Consider the following 16781-nt stretch of genomic DNA (forward strand, 5'->3'; position numbering starts at 1 on the left):
ATAAATCAAACAAGGTGTTAAACAACAAAGTTAAAGAAGACCAAAGACAGCACAAGGAAAGAAGTCATAAAGATCAGGCAGAAATAGAGACAGAAAAAAAAGGAGAGAAAAGATCAATGAAACCAAAAGCTCTTTTTTAAAAGATAAACAAAATTGGTAAGCTTTTCAGTTCAGTTCAGTCACTCAGTCATGTCTGACTCTTTGTGACCCCATGGACTGCAGCACACCAAGCCTCCCTGTTCATCACCAACTCCCGGAGCTTGCTCAAACTCAAGTCCATTGAGTCAGTGATGCCATCCAACCATCTCATCCTCTATCATCCCCTTCTCCTCCTGCCTTCAATCTTTCCCAGCATTGGGGTCTTTTCTAATGAATCAGTTCTTCATATCAGGTCACCAAATATTGGAGAGTCAGCTTCAGCATCAGTCCTTCCAATGAATATTCAGGACTGATTTCCTTTAGGATGGACTGGTTGGATCTCCTTGCTGTCCAAGGGATTCTCAAGAGTCTTCTCCAACACCACAGCATCAATTCTTCGGTGCTCAACTTACTTTTTAGTCAAACTCTCACATCCATACATGACTACTGGAAAAACCATAGCTTTGACTAGATGGATCTTTGTTGGCAAAGTAATGTCTCTGCTTTTCAATATGCTGTTTAGGTTGGTCATAGCTCTTCTTACAAGGAGCAAGCATCTTTAAATTTCATGGTCGCAGTCACCATCTGCAGTGATTTTGGAGCCCCCCAAAATAAAGTCTGTCACTGTTTCCATTGTCTCTCCATCTATTTGCCATGGAGTAATAGGACCGGATGCCCTGATCTTCGTTTTTTGAATGTTGAGTTTTAAGGCAGCTTTTTCTCTTCTTTCATTTTCATCAAGAAGCTCTTTAGTTCCTCTTCACTTTCTGCCATAAAGGTGGTGTCATCTGTGTATCTGAGGTTATTGGTATTTCTCCCGGCAACCTTGATTCCAGCTTGTGCTTCATTCAGCCCAGCATTTCACATGATGTGCTCTGCATATAAGTTAAATAAGCAGGGTGACAATATACAGCCTTGATGTTTTCCTTTCCCGATTTGGAGCCAGTCTGTTGTTCCATGTCCAGTTCTAACTGTTGCTTCTTGACCTACGTACAGATTTCTCAGGAGCCAGGTAAGGTGGTCTGGTATTACCATCTCTTTAAGAATTTTCCACAGTTTGTTGTGATCTACACAGACAAATGCTTTGGCATAATCAATAAAGCAGAAACAGATGTCTTTCTGGAACTCTCTTGCTTTTTCGATGATCCAATGGATGTTGGCAATTTGATCTCTGGTTCCTCTGCCTTTTCTAAAACCAGCTTGAACATCTGGAAGTTCATGGTTCACATTCTATTGAAGCCTGGCTTGGAAAATTTTGAGCATTACTTTATTAGTATGTGAGATGAATGCAATTGTGCAGTAGTCTGAACATTCTTTGGCATTGCTGTTCTTTGGGATTGGTAAGTTTTTAGACACCTTCATTTAAAAAAAAGAGGGAGGACCCAAATAAATGGAATAATACATGATAAAGGAAAAGTTATAACTAATATCACAGAAACACAAAGAGTCATAAGAGAACTCTATAAATAATCATATGACCAATAAGTTGGACAACCAAAAAGAAATAGATTCCTAGAAACAGATAATCTTCCAACACTGAATCAGGACAAATAGACAATCTGAAAAGACTGACTGATATTATATAGTAATTTTAGTAATAAAAAAAGCAACAATGTCTGAGACCAGGATGCTTCACAGGGAACTTCCACTGAACTTTTAATGAGCTACTACCTATTCTTTTCAATGATTCGCAAGTATGTGGGAGGAGGGAACACTCCCAAATTCATTCTACGAGGCCACCATTATTACCTTGTTACCAAAAGCAGACAAAGATATTACCAAAAAAAAATAAAATTATAGACCAATATCTCTGATAAATATAGATGTAAAAATCCTCAACAAAATATTAGCAAACCAAATTAAACATTACATTAAAAAAAAAGTCACACACCATGATCAAGTAGGATTTTTTCCCCAGGGATGTAAGGATGGTTCGATATTCCAGAAATCAATCAATGTAGGACACCACATTAACAAAAGGACAGGAAAAAAAATCACACAATCATCTCAATAAATGCAGAAAAATCATTAGACAAAATTCAACATCCATTCATAATAAACTCTATCAAACTGGATATAGAGGGAACAAACCTCAATAAAACAAAGGTTATGACAAACCCACAGTTAACAGCATACTCAATGGTGAAAAGCTGAAATCTTTTTCTCTAAAATTAGAAACAAGACAAGGATACCCACACCTGCCACTTGTATTTAACATAGTGTTAGAAGTCCTAGCCACAGCAATCAGACAAGAAATAAAAAGCACTCAGATTAGAAGGGAAGAAGAAAAAAGCCACTATTTTCTGATGACATGATACTATCTAGAGAACACACTAGAGTTTCCATCAAAAAACTATTAGAACTAATGAATGAATTGGTAAAGTTGCAGGATACAAGATTAACATACAGAAATCTGTTATTTTTCTATACACAATAATGAACTATAGGAAGAGAAAGCAAGAAAACAATGCTGTTTAAAATTACATCAAAAAGAAAAAAATACCTAGGAATAAACTTAACTAAGGAGGTGAAACACATATACTTTGGCAACTGTAAAACACTGATGAAGGAAACTGAAGATGATACAAAGAAGTGGAGAAATATTCTGTCTTAACAAATTGGAAGGAATAATATTGTTAAAATGTCCATACTACCCAAAAGAATCTTCAGATTTAATACCATTCTTATCAAAATACTCATGATATTTTTAGAAGAATTAAAACAAGTAAGCCTTTAGGATTTTAATGTATACTGAACCACAAAAGATCCTACATAGCCAAAGCAAACTTGGGGAAAAAAAGAAAGCTGGAGATATCATGCCCCCTGACTTCAGACTATACTACAAAGCTGTAGTAATCAAAACTGCCTGGTACAGGTACAAAAACAGACATACAGATCGTAGAGAGCTCAGAAATAAACCCATACACCTACAGTCAAGTAGCCTGGGACAAGGAGGCAAGAATACTCAGTGGGGAAAAGACAGTCTCTTCAATAAATGCTGCTGGGGAAACTGGACAGCTACATGTAAAAGAATGAAATTGGAACATTTTCTCACAACATATACAAAAGTAAACTCAAAATGGATTATAGACTTAAATATAAAACCTGAAATCACAAAACTTCTAGAAGAAAACACAAGCAGTATACTCTTTGATATTGGCCTTAGCAGAAAAAAAAAATTTATATTTCTCCTCAGGTAAGGGAAACTAAAGCAAAAGTAAACAAACAGGACTACAAACTAAAAATACCCTGTGCAAAAAAGACCATTTATTTAATAGGATGAAATATTTGCCAGTGCCATATCAGATAAGGGGTTAATATCCAAAATATACAAAGAACGCATACAACTCAACATCAAAAAATAAACAACCCAGTTAAAAAGTGGGCAGAGGAACTGAATAGACATTTTCCCAAAGAAGACATACAGATGGCCAACAGGCACAATGAAAGATGCTCAACATCCTCATTGTCAGACAAAAGCAGATCAAAACCATAAGATATCATCTCACACCTGGCTATTGTGAAAAACACAAAAAACAACAAGCGTTGGTGACGATGTGCAGGAAAGGGAACCCTCATGGTGGGAACGTAAATTGCTGCAGCCACTGTGGAAAACAGTATGCAGGTTCCTCAAAAAACTAAAAAGACAACTGCCATATGACCCAGCAATTCTACTCTGAGACATTTATCCAAAGAAGACACAAAGACTAATTAGAAAAGACATATGCACTTTATGTTCAGTGCAGCATTATTTTTATAATAACCAAGATATGGAAGTAACCTAAGTGTCCATGTGGTTTATATATACACAATAGCGGAAATCTTGCCATTTACAAGGCATGGTTATACCAAAAGGGTATAGGTGAAATAAATCAGACAGAGAAAATCAAATACTGTATGATTTTAGTTATATGTGGAACCTAAAAAACAAAACAGATGAACAAACCTAACAAAACAGAAGCAGAGTCATAGACACGGGGAACAAACAGGTGCTTGCCAGAGGGGAAAAGGTGGGGGAAAAGAGAGAAATAGTGAGGGAAATAAGAGGTACAAGCTTGCAGTTACAAAATAAATGAGTCATAGGGATGAAATGCACAGTGTAGGGATTATAGTCAATAATTACATGACATCTTGGAATGTTGACAGATGGTAACGAGATTACTGTGGTCATCGTTTTGAAACGTATGGAATATCAAGTCCTTGTGCTGCGCGTCTGGAACTAACACAGTGCCGCGGGCCAACTGCACTTCAAGGCTGAACAGGTGGACTCATGGACAGGAGAGGAGACCTGTGGTGCCCAGAGGAGAGTAGGGGGAGAGGAAGTGTGAACGGGGTGACGGTGCTTAAAAGGTACAACATTTCAATTATAAGACAGGGAAGTACTTGAGATGCAATGCACAACACGATAATATAATTAATGCTGCTGCATGTTACATAGGAAAGTTGTTAAGAGAGTAAGAAGAGTTCCCATCACAAGGGAAACGTTTTTTCCATTTCTTTAACTTTGTACTGTATGAAATGATGGATGTTCACTAAACTTACTGTGGTCATCACATCATGATGTATGTAACTGAAATCATTTGCTGTACACCCTAAATTTTTACAGTGCTGTGTGTTGATTATATCTCAATAAAACCGAAAGAAAAGAAAAGATATTGGAAGACTTCCAAAATGTAAAGAGTAAACATAATAAATAACTTACTATATTTTAAAAACTAAATAGATGATTGTCACAAAACTACCCAAATGTGATTACAAACGTGGATTTCAGCAAACTTCAAACAGGAAAAATTAAAAGAAAACCTTCCCTGGGCAGATCATGATTAAACTAAAGATAAAAATCATAGATACATATTAGGAAATAATGATTCATATGACCATAGATTTCTCCTCAGCAATAACAGACATCAAAAGACAGTGGAAGATATTTTTAAGAGCCACAAGGGAAAAAAAGAAGATCAAAAACCCTGTTTTATACCCAGAAACAATATATTTCAGGAAAAACAGTAAAATGAATTAATTCTCAAAGTACAACTGAGAGAATTTGCCAACCAATCGGCTCCTGGAGGAAGGCTGAACAACTTCATGCCGAAGGGAAACACGGTACCTCAGAAATTAAAGGAGAGCCCAGAAATGGTAAACAGCTGGGTGCCTAGGAAAGATTACTTTTATCTCTTCTCAGATTTTCATTCAAATACACAGAACAGTTTAAAGCAAAATGTGTAACACGGACTAGCGGGAGTTTCATTATATGTAATAAATGTAACAGCGATGGTGCTGTGATAAACCTGTAGGGTGCTGAGGGTCTGAGAAATTACACAAAGTGCTACCAAGTTAATTCTAAACTGATTGGGAAATTAAATATGGATATTGTAATGCCCTGGGCTACAGCAAATAAAAATGTTCAAAGACATATTGCCAAAATGTCATTTGTTAACAGAATATTAATATTATTCAAATAGGGATTTCCCTGGCGATCCAGTGGCTAGCACTCTGTGCTGTCCATGCAGGGGGCAGAGATTTGGTTCCTGGTCAGGGAACTAAGATGCCACGTGCACACGGTGCACCCAAAAAAATAAAAATTAAAGGCATATATTACTCAAGTAATTCAAAGGAAAGCAAAGGCGAGAGAAAAATAAACGGAGGAGAAAAACAGAAAACACATAAAAAACATGATAGATCCCAAAACGTTAAAATCATCTAAAGCATCCAAATAAATGCAAAGCTGGAGAATGATTTTTGGAAGTCCATATTAGCTGAATCCTAAGATAGGAACACTTTAATACAGAGTGAGACAGACACCACATAGAGAGTGAGCAGGAGGAGTTTCTCTTTAATGTCAGGTAAAATAAACATAGGGTCAATGCATTTACTTTTTAAAAACTGGGATAAAATACACAAAACAAAAAATGTAACATGTTCACCATGTTTAAATGTATAGTATAGTATAGAGGCTGTGCAAGCATACACACCACCCATCGAAAGAACTCTCTGCACTTTGAATAACTGAAGCTCTGTCCCCATTACACACAACTTTCCAGCCACTCCCCCAACTCCTGGCACCCATCATCCTATCAGTGCTTCCTGTCTCTATGACACTCACTATTCTAGGCCCTCATGTAAGTGGAATCATTCAGTATTTGTTCTTACGTCACTCAGCACAATGTCCTCAAGGCTCATCCTCACTGCAGCAAGAATCACAATTTCCTTCTGACTCTCAGAGGCCCCTCCTCCTGTTTGCTCTTTGTCAAAACAACACGGTTTCTGAGAAAAGAAACGGGAAACTCACCCTCATGCAGTGTCCATCTCCAAAACGCTCCCTCCATAACTGGCCCACTTTTGTTTACTTTTCAGAGATCTTCAGAGTTGTCTTTTACACTCTGTCCAAAGATTTTATGTGCAATCAGCAAGAGCAATGGGTCTCACCATAGCACAATTGAAACATTTCCACTGCATTTTCACTTCAGTTTACTTTTTCATTTAATTTCTAGAATTATGAGATTATGAATTTCCTTCATGTTAGTTTTGACTTCAGATTAACAAACATATGCGATAAAGAATATATATTCTCTAGTTGTTAGTCCTCCAGAGCAAGAAAGAAGCAAATAACAATTCAATCATAAAACATTCTCCAGAGGAAGATGAGCTATATATGAGCAAAAAAACCCTAAATTTTCCATACACTGAAAAATCAAGTATCTGTTGAAATTAAAGAGGAAAGAACTATGTATCTCTAAAAGTACAGATCCTGTAACGATCAAATATGTAACATAAGCATAAAAAACATTAAAGAAGTAAGTATGGGAATTTAAACATGAGCAGAGGTCTAAAGACTTTAAAAATACATAAAAATAAATAAGGTTCCTATTTTTTCTCTCTCACGGATTTTTTTTCACCCATGAATTGGCCTGGCAGTAGTAATAGGAACCGTAGCCATCTGGACGGAGGATCCAGAAGAGACGCCTTTGAGGGCCAGAGAGTGTGGGAGGGAATTCCAGAGGGGGAAACCTACAGAGGGGTCCTAATTCCATGTGTGTGCCTGCAGGTGTCTCAGCCTAACCCCGCGCACACCCGGCTTACACCCACAAGAAGAGCTCGTGGCTCCAACACACAGAAGCGGATCTAGACACACAGGCTGAGCCACACCAGGCTAATGGCCTTCCGCAGCGAAAGATCTCAAAAGGGACAGAACAGGACTGAAACAGAATACAACATTCAAAATGTCCAAATATAATTTGAAGTTATTCACTATACAAAGAATCAGGATAATGTGACCAATTTTAAGGGATAAACAGGATCAGTGGATGCCAAACCTTCACCACACAGATGCTGAAAATATTAGACATTTGTTATATCACAAGATCAGACTTCAAAATTGGATTTAATGAAAAGCACAAAATTACAGAAAGAAGTCCAATTCATATTTCAGCATTATTTCAGATTTTTGGTAGAATGAGAAAGACTTCATTTTGTTTAGGGTTCAAATTCAATGCTCTTTCTCTCTATACGTAAGGAAATATTACTGAATTGCCATGTAGATGAGCGGCTCTACAACTCACTTATGACCCACATCTCAACATCTCTGATTCATGTTGGATCTTATAAACATTGAACTGACACAGCTTGATTGGGAATTTTTTTTAAAAAGTCTTAGTGATACATACGGAGAAGGCAATGGCACCCCACTCCAGTACTCTTGCCTGGAGAATCCCACAGGTGGAGGAGCCTGGTAGGCTGCAGTCCATGGGGTCTGTTAAGAGTCCAACATGGCTGAGCAACTTCACTTTCACTTTTCACTTTCACGCATTGGAGAAGGAAATGGCACCCCACTCCAGTACTCTTGCCTAGAGAATCCCAGGGATGGGGGAGCTTGTTGGGCTGCCATCTATGGGATCGCACAGAGTCGGACACGACTGAAGCGACTTAGCAGCAGCAGCAGCAGTGATACATAAAATAATGTTACTTCTTAAAATATGTAACAATTCTAGTTTGATATGTGGTACATGACCCTCATAAAAATACATATTTTTTAATTTGTTGTTTAAAAGTGAAGTAAGATACTGAGTTATAACTTCCAGTTATAACTGAAAAATATAACTGAAGTTATATCCTAGTATATTCCTATTCCATTCAAATATATGGAATTTTTACACTGTTACCTGAATTATTTAACATGGAAAAAATTATAAACTTTATCCTGAAGGCTTATGGTCTTATAAGTTTTTATCTTTAGTTTGGTATCAAACAATATCAACTTTTGAATATGTTTATATGAGTTTCACATTTTCCAAATTAATAAAGTAATTAGGTTTGTACACAACAGAAATTTAGTGATGCACAAAGAGGTTTCATTTCCAGATGATTTTCCCAGACTGGTTTTTCCACTTACATGTATCTCACCTATTTTGTACTTGCATGCATGAGTTCTTGCATGGTAAGGCACTTAGGGGCTTGCACACATTCTGATGAATTTAGTACATTAGTAAGGGTAGTGTGGCTTCCCAGGTGGCTCAAGTGGTAAAAAAAATTCAGCCATTATGGAAAGCAGTAAGGAGGTCCCTCAAAAAATTAAAAATAGAACTACCATATGATCCAGCGATTCCACGTCTGGGTATTCACTCAAAGAAAACAAAAAACACTAATTTGAAAAGATATCTGTACGTCCATGTCCACTGCAGCATTATTTACAATAGCCAAGATATGGGGAAAAAACCTGTATCCATCTATGGATGAACAGATTTTTAAAATGTGATATATATATGAAATATATACAATGAAATATTATCCAGTCATAATAAGGAATGAAATCTAGTCTTTGTGCCATAGATGGACATTGATGGCGTTATGCTAAGTAAAATAAGTCAGAGAAGGATTGTACAAATGCTGTGTAGTTTCACTTATATGTGGAACCAAAAAAAAAAAAAAAATGAAAGAAACAAAAAAACCCCCAACACCTCAGCTCTCTACAGAGAACAGACGTGATTACTAGAAGTGAGGGTTGGGGGACAAAGTGGGTGAAGGGGGACAAAATGGGTGAAGGGGGTCAAAGGGCATAAACTTCCAGTTATAAAACAAATAAGTCCTGGGGATATAATGTAGAGCATGGTGACTATAGATAATAATGCTATATTGCAATTTGACTGCTGTTAAGACAGTAAGTCTTTTTTTTTTTCTTTTTAATTGTTTTTTTTTTCAGTTTTATTTATTTTACTTTACAATATTGTATTGGTTTTTGCCATACATTGACATAAATCCGCCATGGGTGTACATGTGTTCCCCATCCTGAACTCCCCCTCCCACCTGCCTCCCCATCCCATCCCTCTGTGTCATCCCAGTGCACAAGCCCCGAGCACCCTATATCATGCATCGAACCTGGACTGGCAACTCATTTCACATATGATAATATACATGTTTCAATGCCATTCTCCCAAATCATCCCACCCTCACCCTTTCCCACAGAGTCCAAAAGACTGTTCTATACATCTGTGTCTCTTTTGCTCTCTTGCATACAGGGTTATCGTTACCATCTTTCTAAATTCCATATACACGCATTCAGTTCAGTTCAGTCGCTCAGTCGTGTTCAACTCTTTGCGACCCCATGAATCGCAGCACGCCAGGCCTCCCTGTCCATCACCAACTCCCGGAGTTCACTCAGACTCACGTCCATCGAGTCAGTGACGCCATCCAGCCATCTCATCCTCTGTCGTCCCCTTCTCCTCCTGCCCCCAATCCCTCCCAGCATCAGAGTCTTTTCCAATGAGTCAACTCTTCACATGAGGTGGCCAAAGTACTGGAGTTTCAGCTTTAGCATCATTCCTTCCAAAGAAATCCCAGGGCTGATCTCCTTCAGAATGGACTGGTTGGATCTCCTTGCAGTCCAAGTGACCCTCAAGAGTCTTTTCCAACACCACAGTTCAAATGCATCAATTCTTCGGTGCTCAGCCTTCTTCACAGTCCAACTCTCACATCCATACATGACCACTGGGAAAACCATAGCCTTGACTAGATGGACCTTTGTTGGCAAAGTAACGTCTCTGCTTTTGAATATGCTATCTAGGTTGGTCATAACTTTCCTTCCAAGGAGTAAGCGTCTTTTAATTTCATGGCTGCAGTCACCATCTGCAGTGATTTTGGAGCCCAGAAAAATAAAGTCTGACACTGTTTCCACTGTTTGCCCATCTATTTCCCATGAAGTGGTGGGACCAGATGCCATGATCTTTGTTTTCTGAATGTTGAGCTTTAAGCCAACTTTTTCACTCTCCTCTTTCACTTTCATCAAGAGGCTTTTTAGTTCCTCTTCACTTTCTGCCATAAGGGTGGTGTCATCTGCATATCTGAGGTGATTGATATTTCTCCCAGCAATCTTGATTCCAGCTTGTGTTTCTTCCAGTCCAGCGTTTCTCATGATATACTCTGCATATAAGTTAAATAAGCAGGGTGACAATATACAGCCTTGACGTACTCCTTTTCTTATTTGGAACCAGTCTGTTGTTCCATATCCAGTTCTAACTGTTGCTTCCTGACCTGCATACAGATTTCTCAAGAGGCAGGTCAGGTGGTCTGGTATTCCCATCTCTTTCAGAATTTTCCAGTTTATTGTGATCCACACAGTCAAAGGCTTTGGCATAGTCAATAAAGCATTATGCATTAGTATACTGTATTGGTGTTTTTCTTTCTGGTTTACTTCACTCTGTATAATAGGCTCCAGTTTCATCCACCTCATTAGAACTGATTCAAATGTATTCTTTTTAATGGCCGAGTAATATTCCATTGTGTATGTGTACCACAGGTTTCTTATCCATTCGTCTGCTGATGGACATCTAAGTTGCTTCCATGTCCTGGCTATTATAAACAGTGCTGCAATGAACATTGGGGTACACATGTATCTTTCAATTCTGGTTTCCTCAGTGTGTATGCCCAGCAGTCGGATTGCTGGGTCATATGGCAGTTCTATTTCCAGTTTTTTAAGAAATCTCCACACTGTTCTCCATAGTGGCTGTACTAGTTTGCATTCCCACCAACAGTGTAAGAGGGCTCCCTTTTCTCCACACCCTCTCCAGCGTTTATTGCTTGTAGACTTTTGGATCGCAGCCATTCTGACTGGCGTGAAATGGTACCTCATTGTGGTTTTGATTTGCATTAAGACAGTAGATCTTAAAAGTCCTTATCACAAGAAAACAAAGCATTTGTAACTATGTATGGTAACGGATGTTACCTAAACTTATTTTGCAATATATACTGATAACAGATCATTATGTTGTACACCTGAAAGTAATATAACATTATATGCCAATTTTACCTCAGTATAAACATAAAAATATATTAATAAGTTTGAAATCTTTGAGGTAAATGGGCTCCACTTTCCTGCTAAAGTTTTGCTGACATTATACTCTTGGGATTTCTGTCCAGTGTGCAGTTTCTGTGGTTAATGAGGCATCTGAAAGCTTTTAAATATTGATTACATTCAGAAGATTTATATACATTATGAATTTTTCTTATTGAATAAAAGAGAAGTTATTTTGAAAAGTTTTTCCCCATTAATTGCAGTTATAGATGAGTGCTCTCCAGGATGAATTCTCCAATTTCTAATGAGGATCATTTAGAGTTGAAGACTTTCCTACACTGTCTGCACCCAACGGAGTTCTTACAACTGCTGAAAGAGAGCTGAGCTATAGCTGAAGGATTTCCCACATCTACTACATTCGTAAGAATTTAATGGATTGAATTGTGTCCCCTTCAAATTTAGAAGTTTTACAATTGGTTAAACAGTAACCTCCAAAATTCACCCAGAACTTCAGAAGGTTGTCCTATTTGGAAATGAAGTCTTTGAAGATACAATTATTTAAGACAAGGTCGTACTAGACCAGGGTGGGTCCTAACTCCACTGACTGGTTTCCTTATAAGAAGCAAGAGGACACACAGACGCATGAAGGAAGAACAGCACAAGGAAGGATGCTGAAGGTTACTGGTGATCCGGGAGGCTGGGAAAGAGGCATGGGACACGAGGAACTAACCTCAACTACACCTGTTGTTCAGCTTCAGGTTTATTTGCTGAACTGTGAGAGAATAAACTAATATGTGTTCAAGCCTGGGTGTGCATGAACACTACGTCCATTCATTCGTGTCTGACTCTTTGTGACCTCATGGACTGTAGCCCTCCAGGCTCCTCTGTCCATGGGATTCTCCAAGCAAGAATACTGGAGTGGGTTGCCATTTCCTCCTCCAGGGGATCTTCCTGACCCAGGAATCGAACCCGCATCTCCTAAGTCTTCTGCACTGGCAGGCAGGTTCTTTACCACTAGCGCCATCTGGGAAGCCCATTTAGGTTTATATCTGGAAAATTAATTAGATACATAAAATTCATTGAGAGGTGTGCTAAAAAGATACAAGCTGCTAATAAAACAAGTTTTAAGTGGCTTTCTAAAAGGTCCAACAACCGAGCCAGTTCCCATGTTCAGTGGGCGCTAGAGAAAGCCTTAGGAGAAGGCAATGGCACCCCACTCCAGTGTTCTTGCCTGGAGAATCCCAGGGACGGGGGAGCCTGGTGGGCTGCCGTCTATGGGGTCGAACAGAGTCGGACACGACTGAAGCGACTTAGCAGCAGCAGCAGCAGCAGCAGAGAGCCTTGAGCACAGTTTTGGCGCCATCTCGTGTCAACACCGAGCCGAGCACTTCTAAATATTCTAAACAAGAGAGCGGGTGAAAAAAAGGCAAAGAGCAGAGGGATGTAGCCAAGCGTTCCTGAAAATCTGGGGAGGGAAAGGAGATGCGCCTGGAAAGGCAGGCAGGGCCAGCTCTGAGGGAGGCCTTTATCTCATTGGCACCGAAGGGCTCTTAGCACCTAAGTGACACGATCAAATGTGTGTTTTAGAACAAACCATCCTAGGAATACAGGCACGGACTGTGAGAAGGGATCAGATGCCACGTGGACAGCTGGTCCAAGCTGTGCTTCTGCCTGAATTTTGGGGCCAGATCACAGGAATAGCTGCCTTCTACCAGAATACAAGCAGGGATTACTCGGTTATATGTTCATGTCTATGCCCCCCACCCCACCCCGGCTTAAACAGTGCCTGGCACGTAACACTTTTTATTAGGAATTAAAAGGGGTGACATCTTACCCCATACAGACCACAGGATAATACTGCCGAAGTCCTTACCCCGAGCATCCCCCAAGCCGCTTTCTGAACATTCCGACAGGAGGGCGTGTCCACCCATCTCACGGGGGAGGTCGCCCCCGCCCGGGCCAAGGCCGCCCGTCCTCCGACTCCGGACTCCTTCACCGCCCGGAGCCCAGGGAGCGCCTCCCGCATCAGGTCCAAGCGCCGGCGCAGCCCAGGCTCGGCTGGGGTCGTCTGTCCGTCCCACCCCCGCCCCGGACCGGGGACACGTCCACCAGACGACGAGGCGGGGACGCGCTTCTCCGAACAACCTGACGGGCAATTTCAGCCTGAGACCTGTCCCCCAGGACCCCTCCCAGGTTAACCGGACCCGAGGGCCGCAACCCAGAGAGGTGACACCCAGTCCCGGCAGACAGGGCACAAGGTCTCCACCACCCACAGCCCGAGCTGTGCAAACCGGGAAACCCAAGCCGCCACAGGAAACGACTCCTCTGACGTTACCTCACGGGCCTGGCGAGCTAAGCGCCCCGCTTCCCCTGTTTAGCCTGAAAAGGTGGGGTCTAAACGCGAAGGACCGCAGGACTTCCAGAGCAGCTTCACCCCATCGAGTCCCGCCACCGCCTCCACTAGGCGGGACCCACTCAGTCACCCTTGCGGTCACCCGCTCCGCTCCCGGGGACTAGCCCGGCCCCGCTCGGCCCCGCTCGGATCCGCTCCGCTCTTCTCAGCTCCGCTCGGCTCCGCTCGGCCCCGCTCGGCCCCGCTCGGCTCTACCCGACTGGCTCTGTCCACCTGCTCGGCTCAACTCTGCTCTCCTCAGCCCCGCTCGGCTCCTCTCGGCTCCGCTCGGCTCTACCCGACAGGTTCTGTCCGCCTGCTCGGCTCCGCTCGGCCTCGCTCGGCTCTACCCGACAGGCTCTGTCCACCTGCTCGGCTCCGCTCGGCTCTCCTCAGCCCCGCTCGGCTCCGCTCGGCTCCGCTCGGCTCTCCTCAGCCCCGCTCGGCTCCGCTCGGCTCCGCTCGGCTCTCCTCAGCCCCGCTCGGCCCCACTCGGCTCCACTCGGCTCCGCTCGGCTCTACCCGACAGGCTCTGGCCAGCTGCTCGGCTCCGCTCGGCTCTCCTCAGCCCCGCTCGGCTCCTCTCTGCCTCGCTCGGCTCTACCCGACCGGCTCTGTCCACCTGCTCGGCTCCGCTCGGCTCTCCTCAGCCCCGCTCGGCTCCTCTCGGCTCCGCCCGGCTCTACCCGACAGGCTCCGTCCACCTGCTCGGCTCCGCTCGGCTCTCCTCAGCCCCGCTCGGCCCCGCTCGGCCCCGCTCGGCTCTCCTCAGCCCCGCTCGGCCCCGCTCGGCCCCGCTCGGCTCCCCTCAGCCCCGCTCGGCCCCGCTCGGCTCCGCTCGGCTCTCCTCAGCCCCGCTCGGCCCCGCTCGGCCCCGCTCGGCTCCCCTCAGCCCCGCTCGGCCCCGCTCGGCTCCGCTCGGCTCTCCTCAGCCCCGCTCGGCCCCGCTCGGCCCCGCTCGGCTCTCCTCAGCCCCGCTCGGCTCCGCTCGGCTCCGCCCGGCTCTACCCGACAGGCTCTGTCCACCTGCTCGGCTCCGCTCGGCTCTCCTCAGCCCCACTCGGCTCCGCTCGGCTCCGCTCGGCTCTACCCGACAGGCTCTGTCCACCTGCTCGGCCCCGCTCGGCTCTCCTCAGCCCCGCTCGGCTCCGCTCGGCCCACCTGCTCTGCCGCTGTCGACCCGTGGAACAATCGCGATTCGCGCGCTTCCCTGGCTGGGCGCTACGGTCCTTGCCGGGTCCAGCTCGGCCCTATTTGGCACCCTGCTTCGGCTTGTGTCCCGCACAGCCGTCTCCACCCGCAGCCTCGTCGCCTTCTTCGGCCACCCGAGGAGCCCCCTGCCCCTGCCCACCCGTCAGCGGCCGGGCCGCTCTGAGAGAGCCGGTCGTACACCACCCCGCAGAGGCCACGCGGGCTGAGGGGCAGCCCCTGGGTTTCGGACCGTCGCGGCCTCGGCTCGCGTCCAGGCCCCCACATCGCAACCGGAGGACCTTGGGGCCGACCCCTCCCCGCCGAGTCTCGGTCTCTGCATCTGCGGACTGGAGCTGCTGATAGCCCCGTGGTCCCGGGGCTCGCGGCGGGGCTGAGGAGCCGGGGAGCGCGTGTCGCTCTGTGAGCTAGACGGAGGGTGGACGCAGGGGAGAGCCGGGGACACGACCCCCAGAGCCCGGGCCCTGAGTGCGGAGACATGCACGGAGACCCGGCCCGCGGCCTGTCCGTCCAGAGCTGTGTGTCTTCCAGCAAGTCGCCCGGTTTCCTCAGTAAAGGACCAGTTCCTTTACAAGCACGAACTCTCTGTGGGCGCCCCTGCCCAGGACCTGGAAGAATGAGGCTGCACAGGTCTCAGTCCCATTCCGTGTCCTTCAGAAGGTTGGGTTGAGGGAAGGATAGCCCATAGCCTCCACTGAGTTTCATCCACAAACCTTTCCTAGCCTGTAACTCAAAGCTGGGGAGGCAGGGCAACAGGTGGGTACTTGAATTGCAAGCTGCAGAAACTGGATTTAGGAATTTAAATGAAAATAATTGTTTGAAAGGATATACTGAAAGGTTGGGGAATTAAGGGAGGCCTGAAGACAAAAAAACCAGTAGAAGTCAGTACCCAAGACCTCTGAACATTAACCCCGGGGCGCTGAGCTCTCACTGCTGGGACTGTGTCCAGAGTAGAGGATCTGATCAATGCGACATATGTGTCAGGAAATTCTTCACATTGGAGTCGGCTTTGAAGGATGAATAGACGTTTGCCAAAGGGAGAAGAATGGGGCTTCCACATGGGAGGAGCAGGGACAGGACATGATATGACAGGGCAGGGATCTGGCGACCACGCTACACCAGGTGCTTTCCTGGTCATCTTATTCAGTGCTCACAAACCCCACCAACTAAGTGCTGTTAATTTTGGGGGGAAATGATTTTATCTTCATAAAATTGCTAAATGCCTTTCTAAAGAATTCAAGCTAGATAGCAAAATGCTGCAAAAATTGGGGGTGGGGTAGGGGTAATCATAGCAAATTCTAGTACCCCAAATGTCTAACATTAATATTAGCAACATCATCACAGATATCTTTGTAGGCCTATATATGGCAGGAGGCAAGAAGGAGAAAAAACTGCGGGGAGATTGGATGGAAGGGAGGGAGGGCAAAAGGAATCAGAAAGAATTCTGTGAAGGGGATCACACTATTTGCTAAATTTTAAAATATATGAAGCTTATTGAATTTAACAAAGAGAATTTAAATGAAATAAAAGCAGTTGCTAATTTGATTGTTTGCTACCATAACAGATATTTCCTACAAGACTGCCCCCACCAAGATTATGAAGAACATTGAGAAGTTGAGGGTCACTTATTCTCTTTAAGTTACACGTTTTGCTCTTGGCTCAATTTTTCCCTACTATGAAAGTGAAGTTGCTCAGTCATGTACAACTCTTTGCAATCCCATTGACTGTACTCTACCAGGCTCCTCCTTCCATGGCATT

At 43.9% G+C, this 16781-nt stretch overlaps 1 long non-coding RNA gene across 1 annotated transcript; it reads right to left on the reverse strand.

Moving 5' to 3' along the window:
* Nucleotides 1–3413: 3413 nt before the first annotated feature.
* Nucleotides 3414–13976, reverse strand: LOC129634933 (uncharacterized). Its single transcript, XR_008706004.1, has 3 exons — nucleotides 13758–13976; nucleotides 6289–6402; nucleotides 3414–4426 (listed from the first exon to the last, which is right to left on the reverse strand). It is a non-coding gene; the product is annotated as an uncharacterized LOC129634933 (long non-coding RNA).
* Between the last annotated feature and the right edge of the window lie 2805 nt (nucleotides 13977–16781).

The sequence above is a fragment of the Bubalus kerabau genome, chromosome 20 (genome assembly GCF_029407905.1).
Source record: "Bubalus kerabau isolate K-KA32 ecotype Philippines breed swamp buffalo chromosome 20, PCC_UOA_SB_1v2, whole genome shotgun sequence".
NCBI lineage: Eukaryota > Metazoa > Chordata > Mammalia > Artiodactyla > Bovidae > Bubalus > Bubalus kerabau.